Genomic DNA, 22,560 nt, shown 5'->3' with positions numbered 1-22,560 from the left:
GATAAAGGGGAAAAAGGGAAGAAAATTGAATCAACAAAGAAGATATCTACTTTGATTTAAAAAAAAGCAAAAAAAAAAAAAGCAAATAGGAGTATAAGCTTTATATTGTTCCCACTTATGGGATGCTGAGGGATTTGAGCTAGTTCCATTCTGGCTTCCTATTCCCTTAACCTGGTCTAAGTCTTCAAGGACCCACTTTTCTTCTATGGATGCTGAGAACTCAGGGAACAAGGGATTTATTTATACTGTGTAGTTCAACAGAGATTGGCTTTGAACAAAGGCTTGACAAGGACAGTCACCAGGCAATATCCTGGCCTGTACCAAGGAAAATTCTCATTAGGATCCAAAAAGGAAGGCAACTAGCAGAGTCTCTGGATGACAAAGACACAGAATACACTCTCATGAACCCTTGGACACTGGCAATACCTCTTACATTGTCTCATTCTGAAACAGCCCCCATTCCCAGTTGGATGAATCCCTTCAGGACCAGCCACCTTCTTCTCATCCTCATAACCTCTCTGCTAATTTCCTTAGTATCTCTCCATCTTCAGTAGAGGTTTGGGGAATAGCTCTCCTTTGGAGAGTCAGAGGAAGGAAGGCTTGCTTCCACTTGTAAGGTCTCCCCAGGGTTTCGTGGGGTTTTTAGACCCATATCAGGGTGACACTTTGAGGTTATCTGTCCAAATTTGTCACATTCTTCCAATGGAGCAATGAGCCCAAAGAGACAAGCTGCTTCAATCGAGGGTGAGAGGGATGTCAAAGGAGAAGGAAGGGAAGGAAATATTTTATCAGGGAAAAAAAAACATAATTTACTATGTAAAATACTAGGCTGATACCAAGGGGGAAAACCCTAGTGCTAGAGTCAAGTATTTGCGCCCCCTCAAATTCACATGCTGGAGGAAGGTGAGGCCTTCGAAAGGTGCTTAGGTCATGCAGATGGAATGCTCATGAATCACACAGAACTCCCTAGCCCTCTCACCATGTGAAGATAGAACAAGAAGTCTGTGACAAGGAAGAGAGCCCTCACTCAACCATGATGGCATCATAATCTTGGACTGCAGCCTCTAGAACTGCGAGCAATACATTTCTGCTATTTATAAGCCACACAGGCTATGCTTTTTGTTATAGTGGCCCAAACAGACCAAGAAAGCTGGATGGTGTTAAAAAGATGACTTTTCGACATAGTGTACTTAGAATTCTGTTGTCTAAAAAGGTAAAGCATCAATGACCAATAGAGGTATAAAACAGGACCTTCTCTTCCTTCTGAAGAAGTAGTGAAGAGAAATAGATATGGAAGGTAAGTATTATATCACAGAGGTCAACTTTTTCAGGGCCTAAATCCCTCTTCTACCCCAAAAACAAATATGTTACCATGGATTGGACATTGGCTCTTTCTGAGCTTCAAGATACCATTTAGAATGCAGGAGATTTGTAAGATAGTCAAGAGTCTGGTTATAGATGTAAATGTTTTATCAGTCAGTTTTTTTTTTTATCAGTCAGTATTGACTAGTTTCATATCATTAGTTCCAACAAATGGGGCTGTTGGTTGGTCCACTGTACATTTTTTCCAACCTCAGGTTCAGGTGACGTTGGGAAACTGATGGTTCCCAACCATCAGCCTGGCCACAGGCCCATGATTTTAAAAAATGCAAGTGGCATATAACAGCAACATCTCTAGCTCTGACTTCATGCCCCAAAGTGCTAGACTTTTTCCTATGAGAAACTGGAGAGTGATCCAGTTCCTTCTATATCACTATATACATACCTTTAAAATCTTGCCTTCTGGGGATTCCTGGGTGGCTCAGCAGTTAGTGCCTGCCTTCAGCCCAGGGTGTGATCCTAGAGTCCCAGGATCGAGTCCCACATCAGGCTCCTGGCATGGAGCCTGCTTCTTCCTCTGCCTGTGTCTCTACCTCTCTCTCTCTCTCTCTCTCTCTCTCTGTGTGTGTGTGTGTGTGTGTGTGTGTATGTCTCATGAATAAACAAATAAAATCTTTAAAAATAAAATAAAATAAAATCTTGCCTTCCTATTTTAATCAGAGATATTTGGCCAGTATTCCCTTTTCCATAGCACTCCTTCCTATTTCAAGAAAAAAAAGTCAGAAATAATAATTTATATCAAAGTGAAAATATTCAAAAGAACAGAAATGGAAGGGGGATATAATCCTCCTAACATAATTCTCTTAATTAGAAGCAATTGTAGTTTACACCTAAAAATGTTTACTCTAGGGCCAGATTGCCTGGGCTAAAATCACCAGGTCATTATCTATGTGACTTTGGGCATATCTTCTTTGGCCTTTGATTTCCTCATTTGAAAAATTCAGAAAAATCCCTGCCTCCTACTATTATAAAAATATTAAAACTCTTAGGACACTGCATGCCACATATTAAGCACTCAATAACTGTTATCTGCCTATAGTCAGTTGACCTTCTTCAATTACAAACCCATTTTCAGCTTGCTAACGTTTTATCTTATCATTTTCTTTAGTGCCCAGCATTATGCCAAAGATAAAAATCAGTCATTGATAATGATGATAATGCAAATGTTAAGAATGAAGTCACAAGAGGTCAAAAAGGAGAACTCAGGTTTTTGGTCCAGAGTGGCTTGGACATTCTGAAAAAATTTTGAAGAATCTTATCCTCACCCTGACCTCAGAAACAAACAAACATTTTTGAAGAAAAACACCAGCCCTTTGGGTGCCCAGGTGGCTCAGTTAAGCAACCAACTCTTGGTTTCTGCTCAGATCATGATCTCAGGGTTGTGAGATCAATCCCCAGATCTGGCTCTGCACTCAGTGCAGAGTCTGCTTGAGATTCTCTACCCCTCTCCCAATGCCCCTCCCCCCCTTTCAAGTAAATAAATCTTAAAAAAAAAGAAAAACACTAGCCATCAATAATCAATTTGATTCACAATATAATCAGTTCACACATCATTATATTTCATAGTTTGCCCCCCAAACATTTATTCCATAGTGACGGCAGCAAGATAACTTGTCATAATGGAAGACATACCATGTTAATGTATTTTCATACAAAGATATGAAATTTAACCAATTAATCCAAGTAATTCAGCAACAGAATTTATTACAATAACCAAAAAGGCATTAATATTAGTCTGATATCATTAAAAATCCTTGTTTTTGTTTTTTCTTTTTTAAGTTTTTTGACAGTGTCCGCTGGGAGTAAAAATGGATTTAACAATTGAATCCAAGGCTAGAGATTATGGTCAGGATACTACTTTAATGGAATTTTTTATTATAAATGAAAAAGAATATAGGATTTTTAACACAGAGAAATAACCACTCTGACACTTAGGCCCAAAAGACTAAAGAGAAATATCCTTAATATTAACCTAACACGGTGACCTCATTATGCCTTAGTCAGTATAATCCTTAGCCATTAGCTGAGATATAGATTTTTGTACATGAGGGTATTGTTCTCTGTGTGAAAGAAATGCCTTTAGAAACATTTCAATTAATTTATTATAAAAGCTTTCTGGGGAGGCTGTAGGGTTAGTGGGGAGAATGTGGAGGTAGGAAGGATGCTATTTTTAAAGACTCTAAAATGACTTTTTGATACTGAGTATAAAATAACCCTATTTGAACTTGGGATTTCCAGGACTTCTTTTTGAAATGGAACTAACTCCTCTCCTGAGGAATTCTGTATTTAAATAAAAAGACTAGGGTAATTGTTGGGTGAGGTCAAGGTACTATGATAGCTGCATGTGTATACGTACATGTGTGTGTGTGCACGTGTGTGTATGTGTAAATATGTATGTGTGTGTGTAAATGTGTGTGCATACACATTGTGGGGAGCCCTCCAGATCCAGCCTTCACGACTCAGGCACACATTTTGTTAGCTGTGAGGGGGACTGATTGCAGACTGCTCACAGGTTGGGTCTCTCTGGTAATTGCACTCAGGGAAAGGGAGACGTGGAGTTTATACCCACTCAGTGGAATTTATACCCACCCCCCAAACCCCCAGGGCCAGTTTACATCCAGTGACTAACCAGTGAGGGTGTACAGGGCTTTGCCTCTCTGCTCCAAACAACTCTAAAGGACTACCCCAGCTCCGAGCTTCCTGTGATATTAGCTGAAACCTTTGTTGTACCTACACTGCTTCCCTGTCTTCTTCACGGAGTTCTTCTGGAAAACATGCCTGAATAAACTCCCTGAATACAAATCTCCAAATCAGTGTCTGTTTCCCAGGGAACCCAAACTAAGACATCAAGCATTTATTATTAATATCTATTTTAGCAAAGGATGAGTTTACGAATATATAAATGTTGAAGGGAGATGAAGAGGGGATGGATCCTTGAATTTAGCCCGACTGTTGATATAGAAGTAGCAAAGAATTAAGATTGTGGTTTGTTATTTTGCTAGCCTGATACCTTACATGTTTTATTCCAGTGCAGATTTCCAGACAATTGTCTAAATCATAAGAAAAAAGACTTCTAGTCCAGTTGTGTTCAACACTCTTCCAACCACCTCTTTATTACCACTATTGCCTTTCAAAGACAGCAGAGTTGGTGCTGAGTAATCCTTTTGAGATTAGAAGGGCTTAAATCAAGCCCAGGCATATAACATTGTAAGTAAGGACAGGGAGGATGACAAAACAGTGTATCTTCCCAACACAGTAATGGACAGTTATGTGGTACTTTAGATAAGCCATGGGTGACAGAGAAATCCAGCAGAATGTAATCAGGACATGTCACCCATTAAGCCTTCACACCTTAGAGATCAAAGTAGGAAGGCAGTTGACATCAAAGAGATCTAGAAGCAACACAGTCATGGAACTGAAGTTCAGAACTAAGGTTCCAAAATGGTACATGGGAAATGCCCAGGCTCATGATGGGTGGAAGAATAAGTGCTTAAAAAGGAGCTGCCGTTTTATTTTCTCCAATATTCCTAATATTTTGGTTTTCTACCACTCCCTTGGCATATTGTGATCTTAATAATAATCACCTTTAAAAAAAATGTTGACAATTTTGAGGAGCCAGGGTGACTCAATTGGTTAAGCATCCGACTCTTGATTTCAGCTCAGGTCATGATCTGAGGAATGGTGGGATCCTACCCTGTGGTGGGCTCCATGCTCAGTGGGGAGTCTGCTTGAAAATTCTCTCCCTCTGTCTCACCCCCAATTTGCACTCTCTCTCTCTTTCTAAAATTAAAAAAAAAGTCTTTAAAAATATATTGACACTTTATAATTTTTAGAGAATATTCTTTTGGAAAGAAACCTGCTTCCATTGATGCAAATCCAGCTTCTCGGAGGCTAGATAGAACCTGAGTATAGGCTGACAGCTTGGACTCCAACAAGGAAGAACCCTGGCTTCCAAAACTCAGGCACAAATACAAATAGCAAGATTGAATAGATCCTCGGTCAAGTTCTTTTGACTAAAAACAGGACTGATTTGTTGACCTCAGAGCCCTGTATGGGGCTGAACCTACAGGTAGGAATCAGAGAATCCCAGCTACTGAGGGAACAAGCGTGAAGAGAGCAAGGCAGGAAAATTATTGCAATAGAACAAGGACAAGACCTGGGAGAGTCCAGCAACTGCCAAGTAGTAAGGGGCAAGTGGCTATTTGGAGAGGAGAGAGAAAATCACTAGTGCAGAAGAACTCTGGAGAACCTTCTGGAAAGAAAGTTACTTTAGGTACAAGAAAACATGAGAGCATGCCTATTCTACTTATTGCTTGTGAAAACTTGGCCACCAACATACGAGTAGGCATATCTTCTCTCACGTGGGAGCCTATGAAGGCTTTCCTTAAAGGTTTAGAGCCTATTTTCTCGTTTATTCTCCAGCCTAAGGAGAAATGAGCTCATTAATTTCCCCTACCCCCGTAGTTCTGATAAAATCCAAAATTCTCTTGAACCTAATCAACAGTGGTCTAAATTCGGCCAAAGTGATTAATTCAGAAGATAATGAAGGGATCTCACATGTATTTCATACTTGATAAAACTTTATCATACATTATCGCAATCTTGTACTGGTGTCATTTATTTTACAGATGTGAAAATTGAAGCTATAAGTATTATTATAAGAGACATCTTGACAGGAGGTATCAGAGCCAGGACAGAGACTGAGGTATCTGGACTCCTAGAGTAATTCTCATCACGTCATTCCATAAAACTTCTCTAAATCTTAACACGTACATAGAGTTATGTACCCTCTACACACTCAATAAATGTTAATTAAAGGAACATTCTGGGATTAGCATTGTTTACCTGTGACATGACATTTTCTGCCATCTAGTAGTTTTCTAGACCCAAGCATGTCAAGTTACTTTGAGGGCCCAGGTTCCAATTGTATGATAAAGAGTTTGGAATAAATATCTTTTAAAGATTCCTTTCAGGTAGAAAACCTGACGGGTTTCTTCTCCAGTAAATGATGCGCCAGCCTTCACCATCCGGTAGCCTCTAGAGAGGAGTGTGTGTGTGTCTATCTGTGTTCCCACAAAAGATTTTCCATATTGATTACAGCCAAAGGGTTGCAAATGATGTTCATTAAAGGATATTTGATGGTTCAAAACTTGCCTATATTTTTAATATTCATAGGGATTTTCTCCTTCCCTTGAATCTTCTCATGTATATTTAGGGGAGTACTTACTTAACTGATAGTTTTCCAGCACTAGTCAATTGAAGTTTAACTTACATGACTCTATTAGTAATCTATCACTCACTAATACTGATATAAACCATGAGACAGAGTTTAAGAAAACTTATTAAATTATATCTAGATTTGCATTCATAAGTCCAGTTGTGTCATAAATGTAATTATTCTTCATAATTCCAATTTCACATATATATGTGAAATTTTTATATTTGAAATATAAATATATTTGAATATATTTTTATATTTGAAATATAAAACTCTTGGTCCACGTGACTTTACAGATTACAGCTTTCTCTTGCAAATGCCCATAGAGCTTTTTGTGCAATACTTATGTGACCTTTGAGTCATCCCCACTTCTTTCTTTGTCTACGCTATTGAGTGGCTCTGACTGTCCTAAATTCTTTTCTCTGGTATGTTATAAATACAGCCCACAAACTTTAGAAATATGCCTACTACCCAAAAGATCCAGCTTGGTGTTTTATCAAATCTATAAATGGAGACTAATAATTTGACCTCAGTTATGTAAAGTATTTAAAATTCTAAAGTAATTCAGGTCTATATACAGACTAGACCATTTGTCTTCATCAAGAAGCAGGTGTCCACTGGGAAGCATTTGACTAGATCTCTTCTTGGGTGATAGACTATATCCTCTTTGGCAATTGTGAAACCTTAGCATTGGAAGAGATCTCAGAATATTGCTGAAAACATAGATTAGGACACACTAGGTTGCTTTCAGTTTAATTGTTGCTCTTTGTTTCTTTGGATGAAAATCTGTTCGTCTTAACAAATCACTTAATATAGTTGAAAGTAAGGGGATGGTCCTAATTGTATGTGGAACTGAGTTCCTGTTTACCCAGGAAGTAGGATTGACAGTCAGTCTACTAATTGCTAGGTACGTGAAGCTGTACTACTCAAATTGAATTTTATATGTCATTGTATTTTCATATGCTTTAGTAGTGTTGATGTACATACATTTGTGTGGTTTTGTTCTGTTTGTTTTAAGATTTTTATTTTTAAGTCATCTCTACACCAAATGTGGGGCTAGAACTTAGAACCCCAAGATCAATAGTCACATGCAACTGAACCAGCCAGGCACCTCCATACATTTCTTTCTGATAGTCAACTTTTTCCTTCATTTGTCTCGCTGTGTTCCAGCTATCACCTAGCATTATTTTACCTTGTTATTTGACAGATTCTTAGATCTAATAATTTTATTTCTGAAGGTTTGGATATTTATAAGGAAAGCTCTTAATAAAAACAGTACACTAATCTGTTTGATATTTTTCTTTAAGTTATAATTTTTTTAAAAAAACTTTATTAATTTATTCATGAGAGGCACACAGAGAGAGAGAGGGAGAGACACAGGCAGAGGGAGAAGCAGGCTCCATGCAGGGAGCCCGACATGAGACTGGACCCCGGGACTCCAGGATCACACCCTGGGCCAAAGGCAGGCGCTAAACCACTGAGCCACCCAGGCTGCCCAAGTTATAAATTTTAAATTATTTACTTTATCTAAGAGCTTTCTTATGAATTACTGTCATTCTACTTTAATTTGTGTTAATTGTTGTTGCATAATCTAATTTTTATTTTGCTTCTATATGGCTGTCTTTGTTTCTTTTATCGACCTTTTCCTATAGTTACTTTAATTAATAAACAATTTTTAAAATTTAGAACATAATAAAACTATTATGAAAGCAAGATCAGAATCCCCCTATGCTCTACTATGGAAAGTTAAATAACCATATAGCTTTCTTTAGTAGAATAATTATAGTATAAAGTAATATTCTGTCAACACGAAGGTTAAAAATAGTCAGTTTATAAGTCCAAATGATAATTTTCCTAGGACTTGTGTTATAAGGGGTTGAAATGTAAAAATAAATCTTTTAATATCTTTCTGAAGACTAAAATTAGTATATAATTTAATCATTCATTTATATAGGCATTTGAACAAATCTATTTCCCAAGAAATACTGAGACAGAAATAGATGGCTTTTATAGTGTCACAAAGATAGAATTATTTTACTGCTGAAATGAATTTCTCTATTATATCATAAACTGGGCCAAGACACCATTACGGTACATATATGAATGAGTTGCCATCTTAAATTAATTCACCTACAAAGAACGCCTCAGAAATTTGTGGAAATTCTTGAAGAATCAAACATTTTATAAATAAAAAACAATTGACTAGAGATTTAATCCCTCAAGCAAGATACAAGTTACAGAAATTGGCTGCAGGAGGTTTTTCCTGACTAAAATATTTCAAGAGATATTTTGATTGAAGAAATCATGGTATTAGAAGTTACAGTATTTATTTTAAAATAGATTATAGGTATAACAGAGGTACTTATTTAGAAGAAAATATCCTCCCCATATATTTCTGGAAAATGAATGGAGACTCTACTGGGCAAATGAACTTCTTAAGAGTTTACATAAATCTAAAAGGCAAATAAGTACTCCCAACTCGCCTGGAAATATGGTTCTGAAAACATTCCCACCCTAATTTCTTTATTCTTTTTAAGATTTTATTTATTTATTCATGAGAGACACAGAGACAGAGAGGCAGAGACACAGGCAGAGGGAGAAGCAAGCTTCACATAAGGAGCCAATGTGGGACTTTATCCTAGGACCCTGGGACAGGCCCCGAGCCAAAGGCAGATGCTCAACCACTGAGCCACCCAAGTGTCCCCTCACCATAATTTCTATTTCTTGTCTAGGTCAGAGTCCAGCAAAAGAAAACGACATGACTGAAGCCAAAGTAAGCCTTTGATTAAGATCCCAGAGATATCTGAACATGCAAGGTTGTCAAAGTAAAGGATTCAGTGTACCACCCCATCTCCCCATTTGCATCCTCTGTGTCCTCACCCTATTTAATCTGGTTAGCTGGTAATCCACCCTGTGTATGTATACAGGTTTTATACCTCACCACTCACCCTCCAGACAATGGTCCTCTTGCAGACTTCCAAGGTCTAATCTCTGATAATCAGAGTAGATGGACCTAAATTTTACTTCCTAAAGTCACTTTTGACAGGCCCACGGTTTTGTAAGTGGCGGTCTCCTGTGCAGAGAATAAATATAAACATATATTCTATATAATTTATCACCAAATGAGGTTATGTGGGAGGGAGTAAAGGAGCTCAGTATATTTACCTATTGCTGCTATAGTAAATTGTTTCAAACTTAGTGACTTAAAACGAACAAAAAATGTTTATCTTACAGTTCCAAAATCAAGTCTCACTGGGCTAAATTCAAAAAAAGGCCAAAAAAAGTCCAAAATCAGTCTCACTGGGCTAAATTCAAGGCATTGGCAAGGCTGGCTCTATATAGATGCTCTGAAGGCAGAATCTGTTCCCTCTTTTCAGATTCCAGAAGCTACCCATCCCTTGGCTCATGGCCCCTTCTCACATCACTCCAACTTCTTGCTTCATCATCACATCTGCCACTAACTCTGGTTCTCCTGCTTTCCTTCCAAAACACTCTTGTTACATTGGGCTCAACCAGATAATTCAAGATAATCTCCTCATCTCAAGATCCTTAAAGTAATCACATCTGTAAAGTCTCTTTTCTCATGTAAGATCATGTTCACCAAGAAAAGAGGAACTGGAATAAATTGAAACCATTTATTTGAGATCTCAGAACTGCAACTTGGGGAGCACAGGTTTGGGCAGCAACACAAATTGCGTCCCCCTGGGAATGAAGGTCAAGGGTTTTAAAAGACAAAAGAAAACACTTGTATGCACTGTTTACAAAGAATTTTGATTGGTGTTAGCAGCAGCCAACTAACCTTAGCTGAATATAATTGGTTGCTATGACTATCACTAAGCAATGTCTCTTACTGGAGCGAGTTGCAAGTGTTCAAGAAGAGTCCTTGGAATATTTCCAGTCTGGCCCAGTTCAAAGTTCATAGTTTTATCCAGTGAGGACATGCATAAGGCCCATTTCTTTAGTGGCTCCCCCACCCAGCTCCATTTTAAAAATCCTTGACATAAGTGACTCTGTTTCACTTTAGCTTTCACACTAAGAAATTCAGGGGGCTGGGGTAAAACATCTTTGGGGGACATTAGTAAGTCTACCATTGTAACCGGAGGTCAGAAGGTATAAATTGGGACTATTCTAACAAAACTGGGACATCGGGTCACCCTTCCCAATGAGAGGTCTGAGACAGAAAACACAGGACTGAATATCTATGGTCATCTTCCCACTGTGTTCTTGAGATTGCCACTGCCAGGTGCTGGTATGCTGTCTCTTTTCCCATCCACGGTCCCCATCTCTGCTGCTTGAAATAATTCCTGTTGTTCAAGGCTTGTTTCAAAAGCCATCTCCACCATGAAAACTACCAGCTTAGAATAATCTCTCCCTTCTCTGCTCCCTTTTCAGTATGGATTTATGTCATTTCCTACTGCACTTGCCATGTCTACCTAATTTAATAGAAATGTATTTGTGACTGTGTCTTTTCTCCCCACCAGAAGTAAGCTCTTGATGGGAAGGATCATATTTTAGGCCAAAATATAACCACATGCATTCAACACATGGAAGAGATGCACGTCCTTAGCTGTTTCTATATCAAAGTCTATTTGTGCAGCCTCCCTAAGTCTAATTTCCATCAGCCTATCCTATCCAGGCAACCAACCAAGTGTACCTGACATGCCAGACAACCAAGGTGTGCTTTCTAGACACTAGGGAGAAGAACATTTCACCAGAAACTTCCTTCAGACTGGCTTAAAGCCAACATTTTGTTGGAACTATGTCTACTGGTCAATGTGACTTTCATCAATAGGATGCTACTGCCCATGTCTGCCCATCCTGGTTATTTATTGTAGAGACAAACAAAAACCCCACTTTGAGAATGTTTAATTATGAACTAAAGACTTCCAGATATTCACCAACAATCAAAAATCATTAGAACTGGTTTCTGGTGTTCTGTTTTGTGTTAATGGCAAACAACGATCCCATTAAAATCTCTTTTGATGGGGCACCTAGCCGCTGCAGTTGGGGAAACATTCGACGCTTGATCTTGGGGTAGTGAATTCAAGTCCCACGTTGGGGGTAGAGATGACGTTACAAAATAATGAAATCAAATAAAGTCTTTTTTTATTAGGAGAAAGGATACAAGGTGCTAGAATTCCACTTAGTCATTATTTCTCCGAAAACTATGTGAAATAGTAGAGGTAACGTGGAATCCACAAGAAGTGATGTTGATGTAGTGGACCCCAAACAAGGAAATTTATATGTTGAAATAACCGAAAATAGCTCTTGGTACATTTGCTTCACTAAGTGCCCCCCCAGTGCAGCCTCCCCAGACTTTTAGCCAGATTTTAGTGAGTCGGAAACTCGGAGACTAATAAACATAGCAGAATGATTTATTAGGAAAGTACTTTGGAAGCCATTCAGACCACTTTTTTCCTGTCCATTATTAGTCATCCCTAGGTTCATTCACAACCCAGGGAAAGATGGGCCAAAAATAGCCATTAAACCAAGCCTATTGTGAAGCAGCTGTCTTTGGTACGTGAAGGCAAGCAGACAGTTGGAAGTCCAAGTGCAGAGAGTAAACAGGCTATACACTGAAGCAGTAATCATGCTAATCATTAATTTGTTAGCAAATGTGCTGCACTTGTATTTTCAAAGCATTCTATCATCATTAATTAATTAATGAGTGATAATTACTATGGCAGTGGCACATAAAAGTGTATGCAAGATTGAAAAGAAATTGTTTTATATGGTGTGCGCTTAAAAAACAAGAGGGTTTTTTTCTTTCTGTTCTCGCCGTTTTTTAGTTTGTTTTCCACTAAAAGGTTGTGCCATGTTTTCTCTCACGACTCTGTTTTAGTATGCTGCTCCTTCTGCTGGTAGCATTCTTCCCCAGATAACTCTTGTCCATCTGTTAGATATCAGCTCAAACATCATTTTCTCCCATAGACAGTTCCCCAGCCCTCCTAGGCTATTTTAGGGACTCCTGCAGCACCCCTCAACCCCCACAGAGAACCTTTCACCCTCTATCAAATTGCCAATTTAATTAATTGTCTGCCAGCCATGCTAGACTACTGGTTCTGTGAGGCTTCACGTGTGTCGTTCACCTAACACCATGACTGACACGTGGCAGTCACCCAATAAGTGTTTTTTAGATGAATAAAAGAATTTCGCATGACAGAAAGCTAAAAAAAAGCTCTTACTGCTAACATGAGTTCCCACTCTGTAAGAATGAATCTGCTCAGCATTCTAGATGCTTTATCTCATTTAATGCTCACCATGTTGCTTTGAGGTAGGTACCAGGCAGGAAACTGAAATGACCGAGAATAAGTCATGCCCCAGGCCACACTGCCAGAGAGTGATGAAACTGAGGCTCAGTCATGGGTTTCCTGATTCCACACGTACCTCTCTCCAAAAGTGGTGAGGAAGAAAACCGTGACCCCTGAGGTCCAGGAACTGGTGTGACTCTCATAGAGTTACCACAAACTAGACTGAGCTCACCAGCTGGGCCACAGGTTCCTCCTGCAGCACATAAACAATCTCCCAGAGCATCACATCAGACAAGGCCACTCTGACCCCACAGTAAGGTGAAAGAAACAAGGCCATTTAGTAATTTTGTCTAAGCAAATGGTAACCATGAAAAATTCACAAAATGCCAAACTCACCTCTCTTCTGGCTGATATGATGTCTGCTTTTTTTTTTTTTAAACAATTAGAGCTTTACCCTCCCTTCTCTATAGATGAGATTTATTGCTATCCCCAATCACAGAAATGCCCTCCTTTCCTGACAGCACCCATCCAGAGGGATTCCCTGCTTCCTTAGGCCCTCTTCAAAATCACCCAAATCCTATATAATAAGTCTTTCTTAACTTCTTCTTACTGAAATGCACCACTGTTCCTAAGGTATGTGTCTCCCTTCCTGCAATGAGTAATAAACTTGACTTGTTCAACCACAAGTATGTTCCCAGTGGTCTCTGGTGGAACACATTGACAGTGGGTCGTACAAGACCATTCATGGGGTTGGAGCCAGAAAATGTTAGAACTTTAACCTTATAAATTTTTATTCAAAAGAATTAAAAAATTAATGCTAGCCAATATTTATGTTCAGTATATAAACACGACTTTCTTCTTTTGTCCTCCATCTGTCAGATGGCCACATGACAAGTCGGGTCATGAGAGGGTAACAATAAGGTTATGAGAAGGACACAAAAGGACAAATACTGCATGATTCCTCTTACATCAGCCATCCAGAGTAGTCGAAATCATGGATATATAAAGTAGAATGGTGGTTGCTGGGACCTGAGAGAAAAGGGGAGTGGAGAGTTGTTTCATGGATACAGAGTTTCAGTTTTGCAAGATGAAAAAGTTCTAGAGATCTGTTATACAACAACGTAAATAGAGTCAACACCACTGAACTGTACATTTAAAAAATTACTGAGAGTAAATTTCATGTTTCATGCTTCTAAATTTCTCAAATGTTTGTTTTTAAGATTTTATTTATTTGAGAGAGAGAGAGTGAGAGAGAGCATGAGCAGAGGGAAGGAGCAGAGCAAGAGGGATAAGCAGACTCCCCCCTGAGGAGGGAGCCCCACGTGGTGACAGAGCTCGATCCCGGACCCTGGGATCATGACCTGAGCCAATGGCAGACACTTAACCAACTGAGCCACCCAGGTGCCTCTATCAAAAGTTTTTTAACTAACAACGTTTTAAGTTTAAAAATTTGTACTTAAAAATAAATAAATAAATATAAAATAAAATTTTGTACTTAAGCAATTCGATTTTAAATTATTTTTTTTTTTAAGTAGAGGGAGGAGTGAGAATTTTACCAGATAGATGATTTGCCATGGCAACAAAAGTGGTTCTCCTCCCAAATACTGGGACATACTGCTGTTGACCTGTGCCCATTTAAGTGAATTATGGATTGTATTAGCTTAAACAGAATATATATCATACTTTGCAATGATATAGAAAGTATCCAAGAAAATCTTCTACACATAACAGTGGTTCTCAATCCTGAAAGCAAGTGAGAATGACCTGGGATATTCTTGAAAACCAACAGCATCTGAGTCCCATCCCATGTCAATTAAATCCTCATCTCCAGGTGTAGAGCCTAGGAACAGTGTTTCTAGTTCCCGTTTGGGTTTTTCTTTGTTTTTTTAATGCTCCAAATAATTCTAATACATAGCCAATAGTTAAGCTGTCAAAAATAGGGGTTCGCCAGAGATAAAGTTACCTTGATAAAGCACTTAAGAGTTCTCAAACTTAAGGACATGTTACACATTGTTCTTTTACAAGTGACAGGCGTTCCTGATTTATTGACCTCTTCTATAATGAAAAATTGCTATAAATAGTATTGTACGTAGCAAAATTTTTTAAAATGCATGAACTTTACTTCCTTTTGAGGAAAAAGTAACGTTTTGGGGAACAGGTAAAATAATCACTGCTTTTCAAAAGAAATTTGAAAACGTGTGTTTGGAGATTTTCCATCCTTTCATTGCTGAAAAAAAGTGCTGCCATCATAGCTGTGCAATAAAAAACTTGAAAACAAAGTTTTTCTATCCTATTTGAAGGGTGAATTTTGGGCCCAATGTTAAAAATATAAAAACCTTCATATTAATTTGTAAGAAAAATTGGTTGTCATGAAGGAAAATGGTAATTTACCACATAAATTTCAACTAAAACGTTGCATAACGACATAGCTACTTAGGACTGAAAAAATTGTCACAACTGATTTTTTTAGGCAATGATACATTTCTTTCATTTTAATCTACATATCTTGTGAGATTTGTTTTCCCCAGGAAGATAGGATTAAAACTAGATATAGAACCAGAATTTTGAATTGCTATTTAAGAATGTGCTTAATTTTTTTTCAAAACAGAGTATATTGAATAATAGTGCTCTAATTAACATACTGATATGCTATCAAAAATAAAATAAAATAAAGTCAAATTACACTTAAATATTATTTAATGTGTTTCCTAAATTTGTTTTTGAATGTTCCTTATAATACATAATATACTAATTTATTTATGTAATTAATAAATATATAAATAAACATATATTACAGTTGCACTCAAAAACATTGATATTAGCAGCCCTGATGGCCAGCGGTTTAGCGCTGCCTTCGGCCCAGGGTGTGATCCTGGAGTCCCGGGATCGAGTCCCATGTCGGGCTCCCTGCGTGGAGCCTGCTTCTCCCTCTGCCTGTGTCTCTGCCTCTCCCTCTGTGTGTGTCTGTCATGAATAAATAAATAAAATCTTTAATAAAAATAAAAATAAAATATAAATTTTTAAAAAAATGGTATTGGGGAGCATATGGTCAAAAAAAAGGTTAGAGAACACAGCACTGCACTATACTTCCTTCTCCCCAAAAGTTTAGTATTGCCAAATCATTTTAATACTTCATAACATTAGCTATTTATTCCCAGAAAATGTGGTGAAATATTATTTTATTGCTTCAGGCTCTAAGTGTGTTAGAAATGGGAGAAGGGGATTATTATGTATTTTGTTATATAATAAAATTCAAAGTGGGTGCTTTAGAAAAATCTGAGTGGAATACCAATAGAGCCAACTGATCTAAAATAGCATTGCTAGTAAGATAAAAACAACAAGAACAAAGACAACAGCAAAACATTTCATATTTAAAAGTCTAAGAGAAAATGCAATGTAATCAATAACTTTTGATGTGTGCTTTGTTATTTTAATTGTAGGTAAAAATTTAAAAAATATCCTTCTTATTCCTGGAGTTCCAAAACTGCTCCTCCCTGTAGACTCTAGGTGCAAACTATTACTGAATTGTCCTCTTTGTCCTTGTATTATATATTTTCTCAAAGATAAAGTTATAAAAGAGACACTTCTGTCACTTTGTAATATAAGTGGGTTTTTATTATGAATTCTTCTATTAGATGACTTTGCTATGGATAGAAAAATCTGAGAAAACAGAACAAAACAGAATAGCAGCTTATTAAAGAAAACTCAACCTATCTAAAGTGCATCTCAAAGGAAAGTAACTATGGTTGGTGCATATTTGAAAATCTTGTGACACCTGTAAAACCAGACAAGGCCATATAAAACACACATCTCTCTTGCTCATCCCCGAGTACATTGCCTAAATTTCATTCATGCAACTAGTTTGAAACACAAGTTTCCTATTAGCCTTATACTACAAAGGCATTACTTATAGCTCAATACTGATCTTTTGGGAAACCCAAACTAAATATGTCTTGTCTACTTATTGGCCAGATCTTGCAAGTGGAAATTAGAGACACTACACTTTCTGCCTCCGTGTGGTAAAAATCTTTGCTTAAAAATCACTTTGAATGTGCTTTACTAAGGTTCTAAGGACGAAAGACATGGGCCTTTAAAAGGGATCTTAAATGGTAGGAAAACTTGCACATGTAGGCAAGGAAAAATCTGTGAGTTGAATCACGGATATTGCAACTATGCTGTAAGCACTGGGGTTTGCAGGCAGAGGAGCCCCAGGGGTTCCTCTTGAAACCAAATCAGATGGGTATCCAGTCTCCTCCACTTCGTTCTCCATCTGACTCTTACATTCTTCCATTTGAGAACTTTTTGAAAAACACACCTGCTGCCTTAAAAAGAAAGTATGAACATGACCAGATACAGCAACGTTATGATATTGTCTAATCCTGATACTGGTGGAAGAGAAACCAGTATCAGGATTAGAAACCTTCCTGTGATAGTCAAAGGTAGGCAGAGGACCTATTTCAACAGGGGATACACTGGGTAGGAAAGCAAGGAGCAACAGAGAGTGGGCCACACAGTAGAATTCGAATTTCTGTTTAGTCCTAAGAGATGGAAAGAGGCTGAGAAGTTTGAGAATGAGGAGCACTGATCACAAAGAGAGCAGAATCAAGTAGGAAGAAGAACCAACGCTGGGGATTTCTCACCTAACTACAAAATCAAATGTTGTGCACACAATTATAGTCTTCTGTTTCCCAAAGTGCAGCTGTAATTTTCACTCTGAATTTTTTCCGTCTTAGTCTCTTGTCTTTTCTATTTTATCCATTTATTTTGTAACTAATAAAAGTATTGTAGTTTCATAACCAAAGAGATGGGTGATTTTTTAAATAAGTAATTATTTTGGGAATACTAGCATGCTTATGTTGGTGATGTTTTTAAATTCAGTGTAATCTTTTTTTAAGATTTTATTTATTTATTCATGAAAGACACACAGAGAGAGGCAGAGACATAGGCAGAGGGAGAAGCAGACTCCCTCTGGGGAGCCTGATGTGAGACTCAATCCCAGGACCCCAGGATCCTGACCTGAGGCAAAGGCCACTGAGCCACCCAGGTGCCCCAAATTCAGTGTGATCTTAATGAGCATGCTATTATAAATTCTGTTCTATATTCAACATTATTTGCAGAATAATGCAAGCCATTTAACTTAATTTTGGTGACAGAATCAAAATTAGCATGAACACTGTTAAAAGTTAAAAGCCTAGTGAGAAAGTTTCCTGTTTTTGTCGAAACATTAAAAACTCTATCACTTATGAACATATAGAAAAATTGAAAAAATAGTATTTACTTAATACATTATGATTTGAAACACTGAAAAAATAAATTGTTCTATTTCTTTGTTTAAAAAAGTTTATCAAGATTAACTTGAGAGCTGCTTGCCTTCTCATCACACTGACTTACAGTATGAAGCAAACACTGTTGCTACACTTTGGTGAACCTGATGCTCCTTTATAAATCTGAATCAGCTTCCAACGTTTTATCCTTTGTCCTTTTAATTTATTTTCTTTTCTTTAAGACTTTCTTTATTCATGAGGGACACAGAGAGAGGCAGAGACATAGGCAGAGGGAGAAGCAGGCTCCCTCTGGGGAGCTGGTTGTAGCACTCAATTCCTGGACCCCAGGATCACGCCCTGAGCTGAAGGCAGATGTTCAACCACTGAGCCACCCAGGAGTCACTCCTTTGCACTTTTAATGTCATAAGTATTTTCAAAAGTTCCTTTAGTGAAGCTTTTTGCCAGCCTCACTTCTTTGGCATCTCCATTTTTGTCATCACAAACAAGAGTCTCACATGCATCTTCAAGTTCACTATCATTATTTTCCTCTGGCTGCATATCTAGACTCTCTTGAACAGCAGAAGTAGCAACACTCCGTGGACAGTTCTTTCTTCCATACCTCTATCTAGAGTTAATTCAAAGTTCATTTCGCTGCATGTTCATTTTTATTGGCTAATTCTGTCATTTCGTAAAAAATGTCATGTGGATTTATCACTGGAAGACAAGGAGGCAACACAACTACATGCTTTGCTGTCCATGCATAAACTGAATAATAGATATCCAGTGACCAGTCACCAAAAGTCTTTGAAAGCAGTGATGTGACTGGTCATTGATGAAGATGTGCTTCTCCTATTTAGGAAGTGATATACAGATAAAGAGCGAGGAGCACAGTTTTACTTATGTAATTAGTCACTATTAACAAATCGTATTGAATGAGTTTTGAATCATGCTTTGGGATGACTGGTGTTATTCAACCACATTATGGTAACTGATATTCCTTCAAGGGATTTTGATTTTGTTTGCTTGTTTATTTTTTAACCTGTTTTTTTTCTTGAAGAACCTAGTACTATGTACCACGTTCAAGAAAAACAGAGATGAGAAAGGCAAAGTTCCTCACTTCAACAAGTTCATAATTTAAAGGACACTAATAAGATAATTATACACTTTCTATAATATGATGAATGCAATGTTCAAAAATGATGCAAAAGTTCACAGGTGAGTGAAACAACCCTTGGTTAAGGGATCAAAGAAGAGGTAACAAAACTAATGGCATGGAAGACAAACATTTTCAAGGTTATTCCAATGGCTACTTGGCTTCCCAACAAAAGAATTTAAAAACTGGGGGTTTCCTATTTCCCTAATGTTAGTTATCTTGCTGCCATAAATGATGTTATGATGGATAACTTCATCATAATTGGAATAACTAGACAAAGTGGCATGAAGAAGTTTAAGGCTGCTGTTACATACTGCTGTCCTGAAAGTGTTTACCTTCACTGTAATTAGGAGCATTTTGTATTATAAGAGCTTTTAAAATTATTTTGGGGGCACCTGGGTGGCTCAGTGGTTGAGCGTCTGTCTTTGGCTCAGGTCGTGATCCTGGGGTCCTGGGATCGAGTCCCACATTGGGCTCCCCACAGGGAACCTGCTTCCCTCTGCCTATGTCTCTGCCTCTCTCTGTGTGTCTCTCATGAATAAATAAGTAAAATCTTTTTTAAAAAAATTATTTTTGACATTGCAAAGCAGGAACATAAAAAAGAAACATAGGCAACATATGCTTATCATGTCGCTTCTACCACCGAGCTAGGTTCCATGCTGCTAATAGTGAAGGTGCTAGAAAGCACTCAGGACACAGATGGGACAAGGGTGCATTTTGTTTGTGCTTGAGGTGGTATCTACATTCAGATATCATAATGCCTTCAAAACCATACCTAAATAGTGAATGATTAAAAAATTGGAATACTGCAAACCTCAGGTTTTACCTATTGACAGGAATATAGAATTACTCTCTGCTTCTTTTCCTCTTATTCCCCTACATTGCAGGAGAATGTAAAGATTATACTACAATAAACATTTTTCTCCAGAAGTTTTCCAAAGCATTAGCTGTAAAAACTAAATGAATATATTGATAGTGTTTCAGTTTCCCCGCATAGTAGACTCATACTTGTGACTAAAAAAATAAAGAACTGGAGATTCCCGGCCCATCAGGAAAGGACTTTAGAAGCAATCACTCCATCCTGACAAAGAGTAAAAAGCTGAACAAGCTAAAAAATCAATGACTCCTCTTAGATCTGGAAGAGAAATGAGGTCACAGAGCAAAATATTGTCCCTAAATTGGAGAGACAGGCAATAAAGAGAATCACAACTTACAGGAACAGAAATCCCAGAGCAGAAACCTTCATGGGAACCAGTGCCAGAGTAGGGAAGCCTGAACTATAAATGATGAACTGCTGGAGGCTTAGGGTGAATACACCTGAGAGTTGAACACCCCAGAGGGATCCAATCTTGGTGGGGAGTAGGTGACAAACTTTTATGAGTTTTGCCCCCAGGAGATCTACTAGATCCTCACAGTAAATATCAGAGAAAAATCCCCTCATGCTCCTGGCTGGGGGAAGGGAAAATAGTCATTTAAAACTAGACTAAGAAAATAAATAAATAAATAAATAAATAAATAAATAAATAAATAAATAAATAAATACTAGACCAAGACATTTCTGTTTTTCTTAACAAGGCCTGCTTTCAAGGGAAACCATATTACCAGAGTCTAACCTGCTGGGGTTTATCAACACCAAACCTAACTGGGGAAGGGAAATACTGAATTCCAGTTCCAATCTAGTGTTCCACAGGAGGGAAGGGAAATACAGAATTCCACTCCTTCTAGCTATACTGTTCCGGCTAAGAATGGAAAAAATTAAGAAGCACTGATGAGGGTCACAATCCAGGGGCACAGGCTCATCAGAAGACTGAGATCTAATTATAGGACTACAAAAGGATCACCCTCCCTCTCTCCACACCTTGCCACCATATCACTAAAGTCCTATTTCCTGTCTTCCTTTTACTCAGTACACCATGTCTGGATTACAACAAAAAACTACAAGGCATACTAAAAGGCAAACAATAGGGTTTCAAGAGACTGAGCAAGGATCAGAACCAAAGTCAGATATGGCAGATATGTTGGAATTATCAGGCTAGAAATTTCAAACAACAATGACTAATATGCTACAGCTGTAATGGAAAAAGTAGATGACATGCAAGGACAGATGGATAATGTAAGCAGAGAGGTAGAAATTTTAAGAAAGAATAAAAAATGCTAGAGTTCAAAAACAGGATAACAGAAATGAAAAAGGTCTTTGATGGGCTCATAAGAAATTGGACATGGTTAAGAAAAGAACCCCTAAGCCTAAGCCTGAGGAGATGACAATAGAAGGAGAAGCAGAGAAAAAGACAGAAAAAAATAGAACAGAACACCCAAGAACTGTGGGATGACTATGAAAGTTGTAACATACATGTAAATAGAAATACCAGATGAAGAAGAAAGAAAGTGAAACACCAATGACTGAGAATTTCCCCCAAACCAATGCTGAGATCAGACTACAATTGTCTGTAGAATGGATATAATAGTATCTAATGGTGGATAGTTATGAGTGTTCTATCAATTTGTAATTGTAAGGTACTTCTGAAAATGCATTGATTAATATTCTGAGATTTATTGTGGGAAATATATGTATGTATTACAGAATACAAATAGACAACATAACAATTTTGTACATATATAATGTGTAATACATATATAGTAAAATATAATATGAAATACAAAAAAAGAAAAAAAATCCAGGGATCTTAGAGAACATCAAGCATGATAAATACCAAAAACCATACCTAGGTATATCATTTCCAAACTACAGGAAATCCAAAATAAAATCTTGGAAGAAACCAGAGGGGTAAAAAGATACCTTACTTATAGAGAAGCAAAGATAAAAATTATACCCTACTTGCCTCAGAAACCAGGCAGATGAGAAGAGTAGAGTGAAATATTTCAAGTGTTGAGAGGAAAAAAAATCACCAACGTAGAACTTTCTACCCTGTAAAATTATCCTTCAATAGCAAAAGAGAAATACAGACTTTCTCAGACAAACAAAATTAAGGGGATTTGTTGCCAGTAGACCTGCCTTGCAAGAAACCTTAAAGGAAGTTTTTCTGAAAGAAGGAAAATGATATAGGTCAGAAACATGGATCTACATATAGAAAGGAAGAACATCAGAGAATGAATAAGTGAAGGTAACATGAAAAATTTTATTTCCCTTATCCTAAATTGATCTAACCAATAACAATTGTTTCAAAATAATAATAGCCACAATGTATTTGATTCTGTCTACTTATTTATGTGTGTGTCTTTATGTATAGACATATATATGCTTATGTATAAGTGAAATGAATGGCAGCAATGACA

At 37.6% G+C, this 22,560-nt stretch overlaps 1 protein-coding gene across 1 annotated transcript in view; it reads left to right on the top strand.

Moving 5' to 3' along the window:
* The window catches only part of LOC129503720 (collagen alpha-1(I) chain-like), a 39,356-nt gene that overhangs the window by 489 nt on the left and 16,307 nt on the right, over positions 1-22,560 (top strand). The gene's annotated exons all lie outside the window — the stretch shown is intronic.

This window comes from Nyctereutes procyonoides, unplaced genomic scaffold (assembly GCF_905146905.1).
Source record: "Nyctereutes procyonoides isolate TBG_1078 unplaced genomic scaffold, NYPRO_anot_genome, whole genome shotgun sequence".
Classification (NCBI taxonomy): domain Eukaryota; kingdom Metazoa; phylum Chordata; class Mammalia; order Carnivora; family Canidae; genus Nyctereutes; species Nyctereutes procyonoides.
This window is presented reverse-complemented; position numbering and strand designations above follow the sequence as displayed.